General features: G+C 51.5%; 1 long non-coding RNA gene across 1 annotated transcript in view; it reads left to right on the forward strand.

Annotated features, from left to right (window-relative positions):
* Nucleotides 1-298: 298 nt before the first annotated feature.
* Nucleotides 299-12939, forward strand: part of LOC119045397 (uncharacterized) — a 41837-nt gene continuing 29196 nt past the window's right edge. The window contains exons 1-2 of the long non-coding RNA XR_005081777.2: nt 299-379; nt 684-812. This is a non-coding gene — a long non-coding RNA (uncharacterized LOC119045397). The remainder of the gene's footprint in view (nt 380-683; nt 813-12939) is intronic.

The raw sequence follows: 12939 nt of genomic DNA on the forward strand, positions 1-12939 counted from the left end.
CACACCAGGGCAGCGGCTTCAATCAGAGCAGGGAAGGGAGAGAGAGAGAGAGACAGCGAGCGAGCGAGCAACATGGAAGCCAAAGTCTGTCGTCACCTGATTTTTAAAGGGACATCCCAATGGCGCTGTGGTGTTTTATTTGTTAGAAGCAAGCCACTAGGTCCAGCAGGCACTCAAGCGGCGGGGCTCACACAGAACATCAATACGGGGGGGGGGACACCTCAGGAGCCATCTCAGAAGCTATAGAAAATAGGAAACTGCTTCCCACCATATACATATACAAGGAATATGACCCCCCAGCTCCAGGGCACAGAGCTGAGCAGGCCTCGAGCATCAGAATGGAAGCTTGGACACCAACCTGCCTCTGATTGGTCCCAAGGTAAGGAGAACTGATGGACATTTTGGGGACACGTGGGGGTGAGGCACCTATCGAGGTCCCAGTGGGCAGGAGACAAGGTGTGGGAGTCCCTCTGTGATGGAGGGACAACCTGCGAAAGATTATTGCTTTCCTCTTTGTTTGGGGGTGATTTTTCTCAGTTTGATTTGTGCCAAGCTGTGACTGGTGCTGACTGGCCTTTATTGCATGTTTACTCTGTGTCCGCCCTGAACTGAGAACCTCCCCTGCAGATCTCATTGAATCCTTTTCCTGCGAGATCGGACCTGAGGGTGTCCTCATTTTACAGGCGGAGGAAACAGGTGCAGGGAGGTTGTCACTTGCCTGAGGACAGCCAACTGTGAAAAAGGGGTGCTGGAACTCATCACGAACTCTTTTTACCTGTCACCGTGATCAAGGCCATCCTAGCTCGGCGAAGGTAAAAGCATCTGTTGAGACTTGAATACATTCACTCACTCAGAGCCTCAATCCCTCCATGCTTCCCTTCACACAGGTAACAAGTTCCTTACCCTAACCTCTTCCTGTTGCTGAGTTTTCCTGATGGCCAGCATTTATCACCCTCCTTTAGGCCATGGAGGCATTGGAGAATGTAGCAGAAGCTACAGACTTTCTCGCCCTCCAAAAACACGCGCATGCATTCACACCCACATTTGCCGTGTGATTTTCAGGGGCAACTGACATCCGGAAAGGGCCTCAGGATGGATTCTCATTGGCTCAGCTTGGGTCATGTGCCCACCCTGGAACCAATCCCTGCAGCCTAGGGGGTTTGGTATTCTTGGCCAGATTCTGAGGGGTAATGGCACCCCACGCTCTCACGTTACAAATGGAAAGATTGGAGCCTAGGGGGAAGAGTGACGTGTTCAAAGGCACACAGCCTTGGGGGGCCCAGGTCATACCAGTGCAGGGGAGGCATGGTGGTCCCCCAGCCTGCAGGCTCCTCCGAGGCTGGGACGGAGATGAGTTCCCAGCCGCTGTTCTGGGCCTGGCCCGCAGGACACATCTAATAAGCTCTAGAGAAATGGCTCTGAACAGCCCTGCAGGGTGCCTAGAGCGAGTCGGTGGGAGTGGAGGGTGAAATTGTGTTTACCCGGGGAGCCCTAAAAACCCAAATCGGATGTCGTCACTAAAATTTTCTATGATTCTCCTTTGCCCTCAAGAAAAAAAAAATCTAAACCGTGGCCCCCTAGGCATATTTTCGGCCTCCACCTGGGGGATTCTCCCCACTGAGCTCCAGACACATGGTTTTCCCCCTTGAATAGGCTTCTCCTTGAATGAACCGCATTCCCTTACCTCTGCGCCTTTGCACGTGCTGTTCCGCCTGACTAGAACTCTCCTTGCCCCTCTTCCCCTGGAGAAATCCTGATTCTCCCTCGGATTTCAGCTCGGGATGCCGGTTCTTCCTTGAACGAATCTTCCCCAGCGCCTTCCTTAACGCTGAACTGGGTCCACCTGCTATAGCGCCCCCTACCTGGAAGGAAGGAAACTGAGGTTCCAAGAGGGAAGGGACTCGTCAGAAGTCACATGACTAGCAAATGGCAGAGCTGGATTAAATTCAGTTCCAGGAATGTGTATTGAGCACGTACTATAGGCCAGACCCCGTGTTTACCATGACAGATCAGACCAGGTCCCCTGCCTTAGGGGACCTCTCAGACCAGCAGGGGAAACAGACTTGGAAACAAGAGCAAGTATAGGGCTGAGGGAGTGGGGAGGAGGGCCCCCCCTAATTTCAGGGAGACATCAAAGCTCCAGCACGATGGGGTGAGGCCTGGGAATAGATGGACAGATGTACATGTGCACTATTGTGCAATTATTCACTTACTCGCCAAATGAATGAAGGGGTTTGCACACCTGCATCTTTTCGGATACAGACACAGATGTGCATGCATGCGAGTAGATGTTAGCCTGAAGCGATGATACCTACGTATGTGCACGTGAGCATCAGTGTGCATGCAGAGATGCTGTGTGTGTACGGGCACACACGGCGGGTGCATTCACAGGAGTGTGTGGTGGGGTTGTGTCGTGGAACTCGGCTGCCCACTCAGATCTTGGCTTTGCCGCTTGTCTGTCCTGGGTAAGTTAACCACCATCAGTTTTTCAATCAACGGAATGGGGATAATAACAGTGTCTCCCTGACTAGGTCGGGTTCTTCAGAAGCAGCGCCCCAGACAGGCATTCCTACACATGTGACTGATTTGGGGAGGAGCTTATAAGGGAGTGAACCAGCACAGAGTTGGAGGAGAAGCCAAGCTAGGTGTGGGTTTGGCTGGAGTCTGGTCTCAGCCTGATGCCACACCGAGTTCTGGAGCATGAATGACACGGAACAGCTGGCCCACCTGGAGGGAAGGAGGCCAGCTCTCTTGGTGGCAGGAGCGGGGGGTCATCTCTGAGGCATTTTCTGGCGAGGCAGCTTGGGCTGGCATAGGGCAGTGCCCCGAGAGGGGGCCCACCTCACAGCAGCGGGGGGATGGGGGCAGCAACAGCCTTGACTACACCTTTGCTTCTCAAAATGAGGCCCTGGGGACAGGCAGCCTCAGCCTCCCCTGGGAGCTTGTTAGAAATGCAGAGTCACAGGCCCTGCCCTAGACTTTCTGACTCAGAACCTGCACTTAATCATGGTCCCCAGGGCTGACAACATTAAAATTCTAGAAATACCGAATGAACCAGCCTCACGGGGTTCTTGTGAGTGTTCAGTGGCGTAAAGTTACAGACAGCACTTAGAACAGCATGTGGTCTGCTATTAATCACTATTGGCGTCAAGGTGTGTCTAGCATGTTTGGTTGTTCAGATACTTAATATGTGTAAATGCACGAGCTGCATAATTTGCAGGGTCCATTGTAAAAGGAAATGTGGGCCTCTAGTTAAAAAATTAGATGGTAGCCTTGGCCAGTTTGGCTCAGTTGGTTGGAGCATCGTCCTGTAAACTGAAAGGTTGACTGTTCGATTCCCGGTCAGGGGACATAACCAAATTGCAGGACCCATCTGGTGCCCGGTTGGGGTGGGTACGATAGGCAACCAATGGATGTTTCTGTTTCACATCAATGAAGGCTCTCCCCTTCTCTCTCCCTCTGTTCCCTCTCTCTAAGATGGATAACCATAGCTTCAGGAGAGGAATTAAAATAAAATAAAATAAAATAAATAATAAAACAACAAAAACAAACCTCTTAAAAATATTAGATAGCAGACAGAGCCTGAAAGCAAACACAGGCCCTCCTTAGCTCGGGGCCTTGCGTGACCACACGGGTCACAGGAGGAAGCCGTGCTGAGGGTGGGCATGTAGATGTGGACATGCGTGCGTGTTTTTGAGGGGTTCCTGTCCATGGCCCATCCTTTTGGTTCTGCAGACGAGGGAAGCCTGGCTGAGGGGTGCCAGCGTTGGCATTGAACTCGTCTCCCATTTCCAGGGTTCTTCTCCACCCACACACGGGTGCATGTGTCTGAGCCTGCCTGGGTGCCAGCGGCTTTGGGGAATTGCTGAGGACTCGTGGCTGAGAAATGTTCTCTCACGTCTGCGCGTTGCAGAGAGACAGCGGAGTGTGCTCTCCCCTGAACCGCCCGCATCCATTCCCCGGGAGCGCTCGCTGCTCTGCTCAGAGTAGGGTGTGAAATTTAATTTGCACTAATTATCCCGAAGTGAGAGGAGTGGGAAATGAGCTGGTGCTGCACATTCGGCCTCTTCCAGCAGCTCCAGGTCCCCAGGTTGCAGTTTATTTATGTGCAAAGGGTGGGGGGTGCTCTTACCATGGCAACCACAGCTGCTGGGATTTTGGGGTTGGCTGGGCGGGAAGGCGAGATGGAAAGGCACTCTTTCCTAGCCCGGTTTTAGCTGGGTGAGGTCAACAGCTCGATCCCAGAAGACTGCAAACTGTCCCAGGCGGGAAGGAGAGACCAATTTCCTCCCTTACAACCTGTGCTGGCAGGGGTCTCCCTCCGAGGTCCCGGGACCTAGGCTGAGCTGGTGGGCAGAAACCCCGAGAGGATGCTGGCAGGGGAGGGGTAAAGGGGGGGCTTTGAAGCCAAGGACAAATGCCTTGCTTGTTTCTTCTTGCTCCTGTTCAACCCCTTCCTCGGCTCCAACTTTCTCCATCTTTTTGCACACCCTCCCGTGTACGTCCCCTCCTTAGTCGCTCTTTCCTGCCACCACTAGAGGGCGCTGAGGCGCCACAGTGGTCCATGATTTATCAGCCTTGGACCCACTGGGGAGCTTTGAAGGGTCCCAGAGGAGATGATGCCACAGCAGTGGGTGCTCATAGAACTGGGCCAGCTCTAGCCTGTTTGGAGCCTGGGGTGGGTCTGGACTGACCCCAAGAGCAGAGGCCTAACAATGGCAAGGGGAGGGATTTTCTGGGGGGAGGGGAGGGGCTGAGTTTCCATCAGGTCCCTCTCTCCTCCTCTAGCAAGTCGCTTCACCTCTCCAAGCTTTAGTTTCCTCTTCTGTAAACTGGGGCGACCAACCCCACCTTTCTTGTGAGGATAGGATAGAATAACATACAGGAACCCACACATAGTAGACACTCAAATGGGAGTTTCTTTTGCCTTAGTAGGTCAGTCTGTCAAAAAAGGTTCCTTGAGCACCTGCTGTGTCCTAGGGGCCCTGCTAGACACTGAAGGACAACGTAGACACAGAGCTTATCATCATGAAGCATTCAACCTATCAAGGATGGAATGAGTGTGTATAGTTGAAGTTATTTTTAAATTGTAGATTCTTAAGTCCTTATGAGTGTGGGGAATGTGTTAAAAAAAGAAGAGTTCTGGGTGCCATGGAGTGCAGATCAGGGGAGCCCGGTGGGCTCCAGCCTTTACTGAGCTCCGCAGGAAGACTAACAGCTCTGGCACCAGAGCACGAGGGAAGGGCCTTCCAGGTGGGAGGAGGAGCAAGAGGCACTCCAGGCATGAACGGCGGTGGGTGCAGCGTGGTGGTGGTGGGAGAACCAGGGTGGGAGAGGAGCTGGGGAGCGGGCATGGCCCAGCTGCTGGAGGACAAGGCGCAAGTGTGGACAGGGCAGCGAGAAGGCAAACTGGAAGGCCCAGTGGCCTTTGTGAGGCAGAGAAGAGATGGGCGTTTTCAAAATGAGGACAACATTTTTTGATGGAAATGTGTGTCCTTCCTGTTTCTCCAACAGTCTTGGTGCATCTAAAAATAAAACAGGCATTGAGAGAACATTCTGGAGGGAACATCATGGTGCTGGGGCCCAGATGGGGACAGAAGGGGGACCTAAGTGGACTGGGAGGCTGAGCCAGCCTCCCAACGTCCGGAGGGGGCAGTGAGAGGCAGGACCTTGGTCTCCAGGCTGTGGCCCGAGGAGAGTCTTTTCACTCTTGGTTGCCTCAGTCGACCTACCTGTGAATGGGGAGAGTTGGCCCTGGCGACCTCCAAGGGCCCCTGTGAAACGCTGCTCTGAGCTCCTTGCCGGAGGGCAGGTTTGCTGGTGCAACAGTCAGGGTCCGGGCACCTCACAGTAAGCTGGTCTCTTTGCATCCATGCTTGGGGGCTGAAGGTTTTACTGAGCCTCTACAATGACAGAAGCCCTGTGCTGGGCATAAGGTTGTGGTCCGGTGGGGTTCAGAAGGGGCAAGTTGTGTTTCTGGCATCAGGGAGCTCCCAGTCTCACCAGAGAGACAAGACTCGTGTGTGAGATAATTCTGAAAATCACAGAAAGAGAGGAAGAATCTTGCCCCCTCCCTCCTTATCTCTCACGGTCCACATTCACACTTCCAGGAGCTCACTCTGGCCTGCGCACTGTGCGAAGGACTCCATGGACATTGTCCCCCCGAATCCTCGCCACATCCCTGAGAGGTGGATATTGTTGTCCCACTTTACAGATGGAGAAACCAAGGCTCAGAAAAGTTGACTGACTTTCCCAGGATTGCAGTTACTAGATGTCAGATCCAGAGGTGGACCCCAAATCTGTCTAAATTCACACCTGCCCTCCTCACTGCTGATGGTGTACATGGGCCCACTGCTCTCTTTCCCAGCTGTCGTTGTGGCCATTACTGAGTGGCAGCTGTGTGCCATGGCAAGAGGGAGGAGACAAATTCTTAGATATTTTTTAAACGTTTGGGAAAATGGGTACTTATCGGTCACTTACCTTTTAGTATGAATTAGTAGCTTCTTCCCTGGCACTGAGGCTGGTTGTTAAGAGCAGAAAGTAACAAGGGAGCATGCGACTAAGAAGCGGGGGTGTCCAGGGTGAGGTGTTGCTGTGGGCAGCCAGGAGGGCCCTGGCACTAACTTACCTGTTGGTGAAGGAGCAGCAGAGAAGACATCATGGGTGAAGCTTTGGCTAGAGCGCTGGTCCTGCCACCAACTCGCTGTGTGACCCTGAGCAAGTTGTGTTCTCTGTGAGGGTGGTGTCTCCCATTTGTACAATAGAGACTAAGAGATACTATGATTTCTTCCAGAATAGGAGGTCGGTACTGATTCTTCCCCTGGACGGCTAATGTGGGGTGACCATAACTGGCATCAGAGGCCCCTGGTAGCCCTGACATGTTCAACATCTGGGTGACCCAAACAGAGGTGAGCAGTGGTGGGTGGAGCCATCTAGTGACTGGGCTGCTGGGGGCCCGTGGGGGCTGGACCAGCCTGTTTGGGGCCACTGCCCACAGCTCCAGTGCCCAGGCTGGTGGAGCCATCACCTTCCCTGAGAACGATTAATTTGGGCTTCTCACTGCAACCCACCCGGAAATAGACACCGAGAATCCAGCCTCTGGGAGTAAGCCGGGCTCAAACATGGCCTCAGTCGTCCAGCAAGGAAGGGGGTCCTTTTTCTCCAACTCTGCCTGCCTCCTCCTTGGCCCTGGGAGAGCTGCAGTGAAAAGAGGACCGGATTTGGATGCAGCCAGACCTGGGAGCTCACTCTGGCTCCTTTAGCTTCATGAGCCCAGATCAGCGGCTAAACATCCCTGAGCCTCAGTTTCCTCATCTGGCACAGGAACACGAGGATAAACTCATCTACTTCCCAGGACCCTTGAGAGGGTTATAAGAGCACATCATGAGGTGTCTGGCACACAGTAGGTGTTCAATATGTGCCCGGGCACCTGGGCCAGCGCCAGTCCTGAAGGACACAGACTGTTTCCCCAACAGTGGGCTGGTGTCCTTAGAGCATGGAAGAGTCCGAAGGTTCTCCCGTGAGACAATGGCCCAGGTCGAGAGGATGTGGGCAGGCCCAGGCCGGATGTGTGTCCCCACTTGCTTCCTCTCTACGAGGCCAGACCCCAGCCTTCAGCCAAATGTACAGGCTTCTGATTCTGGGGCAGTGAATCTGAGGTCGACATCCCTCCCTTCCCCGCTCTCCTTCATTGCCCTCCGTATAGCCCCCCTTTTTCCTCAGACTGACATGGTTTAGGCCCCAAGACCAGAGGGGACTTTATTTTTAAGTCTCCAAAGTTTTCATTTCATCGAAGTTTTCATGCACATCATTTTAAAACACCCAACAGTTCCACGGGGTTTGTTACAAAGGTCAGCTGTGCTCGGAGCTCACGCCATTTCTCTGACCCCAGAGAGGCAACTGCTTTCGTTTCTTCTGGCTGATCGTTTTGGATTCATACTCATGTTTCTAAAGAATGTGCTTGCACGGCTACTTCTTGAATGTCCACTTTTTTGTTAGTTATTTGACTTTTTCGGTAACAGTTTTATTAAGGTATAACTCACATACCCTCTGATGCACCCATTTAAAGGGTACAATTAGTGGTGGTTCACAGTTTCATGGAATTGTGTGACTGCCAGCACAATCAACCTGAGAGCATTTTCATTACTTCAAAAACATCCTGTTCCCTTTAGCTCTCCCCACATCCCCCCCCACTGCCCCAGCCCCGACCGGCAGCTGATGTGCACACTCTCTCTCTCTGTTTGCCTGCGTTGGACGTTCTGTGTGAACAAATCACAGAGCGTGTGGTCTTTTGCGACTGGCTTCTTTCACTGGGCATGTGCGTTCAAGGTTCATCCCGTTGTAGCCCATGTCAAGACTTCATTCCTTCTCTGTGGACGGATAATATTCTGTTGGGCCGACAGGCCACATGCTGTTTACCTATTCATCGGTGGGTGCATATTGGGTGGTTTCAGCTTTTGGCTCTTGTGAACAAGGCTGCTGTGAACATTCATGCGAAAGTTTTCACGTGACTGTATGTTTTTATTTCTCTTGGGTGTTTTATACCTCGGCGTGGAATTGTTGGATCATAGGGTAACTTCACGTTTAAATTTTTGAGGACATGGTCTTTGGTCAGTTGGTTGGAGTGCCGTCCCGAAATGCCAGGGTTGGGTTCGAGCCCCATGTTGGGGCACATACAGGATCAACCAATGACCTATCAGTGAGTAGAACAACAAATACCTGCTTCTCTCTCTCAAATCAATAAATAAAAAATTTAAACTGTTGAGGAATGGCAGGAACGTTTTCTGCAGAGGCTGTCCTATTTTACATTCCACTAAGCATCGTAGTTTTCTTTAGTTATTTGAAAACATTTATAATAGCTACTTAGAATTCTTTGTTAGATCTGACATCTGTCCCTCTCACAGGCGGTTCTATTGCTTGCTATTTTTCTTGTGTGTGGGCCAACATTCCCTGTGTCGAAGCAGGCCTTGTGCATTTTCTCTTGTTGGATGTTGGACTTCTGAAGTCGTCCATGGTAGCAGTTCTGGCCTCTTTTGTGGACAGAGTTTCTGAGGTCATTGTCTGAGATGGTTCTGACCCCCAGAGGCTCTTCTTAGCTCTGTCCGTCCCCGGTTCTCTCTGATACACTGGTCTGTTTATGGTTTACTTTATATTTCAAATGAATCTACCAGCCTCCTCTAAATAGTTGTTGTTTGTTTAAACCAAAACCTTTCTTGTTTTCAAGAGCACCCTCAGTCTTCAACTTTCTCAAGCTGTGCTGGAAATGAATTCGGTTCTTTTGAGACGCTCTTTGGGAACTCTCTCTTTTATGATCTGTCTCTTCCCTTGGGCACAATCTCAGCCGGGAGCCGGGAGTGGGGACAGTGGCATCTTCTCTCTGAGTGCCGTCCCTGCTTTAGTTACTGGGCACTTGGCGGAGCGGGAGCTGGCTGCAGCCTCTGGTCTTAGCTTGCCTTTCCTGGCATGGCGACTCTGCTTCTGAATGAGTCAGGGTGAGGGCGATTGGGGTCCCAATATTTATTTCTCAGCACGCCACACAGAAGGCAGAGTCTTCATCCTCCTGATGGAGGCCGGAAAGAAAGGAAGAAAGGAAGAAAGGAGTGCTGGTCTCTAAGCGACACCGCTCCAGAACTTAGCCTCTGTAGCCTAAGCTGGGGCAGGATGAGAACTACTGATATCCTGCCCTTCCTGGGAAGATGCTGCAGGCCTCCAGCTGGGAGCCGGGGGAGAGAGAAGGAGAGAGAGAGTGAGAACGCGGGAGCAAGCGCTCTGTGCTGTTGGCTGCGCCCATCTGGAGCGGCTGTTCCACATACTGAGCTGGGAGGGGACAGGGAGGGAGTGGATCACAGTTCAAACACCTCAGACTTTTGCTGTTTATTAGGTTTCCTTGAATAAATGTTTCTTCATTTGCCATACGCCCTTAGGACTCTTTTCAGAAACTTTAAGTGGTTGTTTTAAGATAATTTTCAGCAATTCCACTGGGGAGCAAGTCTGTTGAGCCGCTCACAGTGTGGTGCCGGAAGTTGGAAGTGGAGCTCCAGCTCCTTGACTCCCAACGTTAAGGGAGAGGAGCGGTTAGCCCTGTGCTCCCTCCCCTCCCTCCCCTCGCACTTCCCAGCCTCCCGGCAATGCTGTGATGTTCGTCCCCTTTCTGTGTAAGTTTTTGTTTCCCCCTGAGTTTCTTATTGTCTTTTTTAAAATTTGTGTCTTTGTTTGCTTGTACTCACAACTAAGTAAACTCCAAGCTCTTGGCCAACAGTGTGACTCTGCTGTCAAGACATTTAGATGCATCAGTTTCCATGCAATTGCTTCTTCCAGGAGAAGTCTCCGGGGCCTCCTGACCTGCTTCCAGCTGGACTGGGTGGTTTCTGCACCTGCTGCCAGGTGTCGTCCTGGACTCCTTCACTGTGGGCCAAAAGGACCCTGCTGGGTCTCTGCTGTGTAGGGTCTTCAGCTCGCTGCCCCCTCCCCCTCCTGCCTTCCTCTTTCTTGGCTCAGTCCTTTGTTTTGGTGGAGCACATCCTCCAGTGGTGCTTGAGAAAACACCCGTGGGCTGTCCGTTCCTTGAGACTATGCCCAGCTGAACGTGTCTTTATTCTCTCCCCACCCTTGGTCAGCTGTTAGTTAGTCTAAGTATAGAATTCCAGGCTGGAAATTATTTTCCTCCAGAAAATCTGAAGGCTTTGCTCTATTGCCTTCCGGTGAGAAGGAAGCTATTCTCATTCCTCAGCTTTTCCATCTGGAAGCAGAGAGAGTCGTCTCTTAGTCCCCAGGGGGTGGCGTTTCACGGTGGTGTGCCCTGGGGTGGGTCTGTTTTTCTTTATTGCACTCCACCTCTGTCAGTCCTTAAAGTCTAGAAAGCTGTTCTTTGGGTCTGTACATTTTTTTTGAATTATTTTCATTGATAATCCCACCCCCTATATATTTTTTTATACTCTTCCTGGAATTTTTATTATTGGAAAATGGGGCTCCTGGAGAAACCCTGTATTTAAAAACAAATTCCTGTCTGATTTCCTTATCTGTCACTCTGGAAATGATACACCTTATCTTCTTTTAATTCCTGCCTTTACACTTTTAATTTTTAGAAAAGATTTTATTTATTTATTTTTAGAGAGAAGGGAAAGGAAGGAGGAAGAGAAGGAGAGAAATATCAATGTGTGGTTGCCTCCCCTTAAACCCCCAACCGGGGACCCGGCCTGCAGCCCAGGCATGTGCCCTGACTGACCATCAAACTGGAGACTCTTTGGTTTGCAGGTCAGCACTCAATCCACTGAGCCACACCAGCCAGGGCTCATTTTTAAACATGTTTGAAAGCTTTTTTACCTTGCGCTCTGTGTCTCTCTTTTGCAAATGAGAATCTTATTTTCATTTCACCTGTGCATGTCTCATGTGACCTCTCTGGGGATACTGACAGGTTCTTCCCCCTGCTCCTTCTCTGTTATCTTCAGGTTGGTGTTTGCTGTTTGTTTTATTTTTATATTTCAGGTTAGCGGGGTTCTCCTGATGTCTGGCAGACTCGGCTATCAGCTATGCAAATATCTGTGCGTATTTACAAGTAGGAAAAGGAGAGGCTGCTCGGAAGCTCTGGGCACACGGGTGGGTCTGTGGGCTCGCACTCCTTCCCAGGGTGACCCGGCAGGGCTGTTCGGGGGGAAAGCGCCAGGGGGGTGTCTCTAGGGCTTCTCCTCCTTGACCCACCATGTTTCTCAGAGAAAGCTCTTCCAGTTGCCTGACTGGTAGGTGTGAGTCTGGCTGTCAGTGTCCTGAGCAGATGGTTGGGAGATGTCCTGAGAGATGGCTGTGGCCTTGATGTTGAGCCTGTCCCCTGTCCTCAGCAGAGTGCTGCCTCATGCACTATACCTGGTGCTCCCTCGTCTACAGGTGTCTGAGATCTGGGGTGAGAAGAGCTTCTTAAACAGCTCAAAGAATCCTCTTGATTCGAACGGCCCTTTACTGCGACTCCCAGAGGGAAGCGATGCGACAAATCCCTGAGTTGTTTTGGTGGTTATTTTTTCATATTTATTTCCCCCAATTATCCATTTACTTACCAGCGCCTGACATGTTGTGGTTTCCTCTCCGACTCTCCCGATCATTCCGGACGGTTGTTTTGGCATCCAAGTGGGAACCAAAGTCGTCGTGTGTGTTCAGTTTGCCATTTGACATGGATGTTTCTCTTCTCACTGCCTCCCCCATCCCAGGCAAAGGAGACTCCATGCTCCTAATTTATTTAGGATAAATAAATCCCCTAAAGGGGAGCCATGTGTAGCTCCTCTCTTTCTCCCGTGCCCCCCATCCAATCTCAGCAAATCTTGTGAGCTTTCACTTCAAAATAGACCCAGAATTCTCACCTCCATTGCCACCACTCGGCCACGTCGTCTCTCACCCGGGCACCACAAGACCCTCCACGCTGGCTTCCTTCTTTCTGTCTTCCATTCCCTGGAGTCTGCCCTCAGCTCGGCAGCTGTCATGTCCTGTCACATCTGTCTCATCCCATCACTCCTCTCCCTAAAACTCTCCCGTGGCTCCCATTTCGCTCTGATTGAGAGCCCAGGATTTGGCAAGGCTCACAGGACCCTGCGTGAGGAAGCCCAGAGACCTTCCCAGGCTCCATGGCAGCCTGCCCATCTCGTAACACGCCAGCCAGCTCCCTCCCTCGCGGTTCCCTTTGCCTGGAGCCCTCCTCCTCCAGACGCTTGCAGGACTCCCTCTCTCCCCCCCTTCAGGTCACCTGTGAGTCTCCCCAGACTCTTCTATTTAAAAGTGAGTCTCTCTTCCTCTCTGGGCCCCTTCCATCTTTGTTATCCCACTTTATCTGTCTTTAGAGCATCTCTCAAGACCAGATATATTTCTACCTCTTTGTTGGGTTATTTATAGCTTATCTCTCTGGAATGGATGGGCTGGAGGGCAGGGACTTTGACTTATTTTGTTCACTGCTGTGAT

This window comes from Artibeus jamaicensis, unplaced genomic scaffold (genome assembly GCF_021234435.1).
Source record: "Artibeus jamaicensis isolate MK-2021 breed Jamaican fruit bat unplaced genomic scaffold, CSHL_Jam_final scaffold_847, whole genome shotgun sequence".
In the NCBI taxonomy this organism is placed as follows: Eukaryota; Metazoa; Chordata; class Mammalia; order Chiroptera; family Phyllostomidae; genus Artibeus; species Artibeus jamaicensis.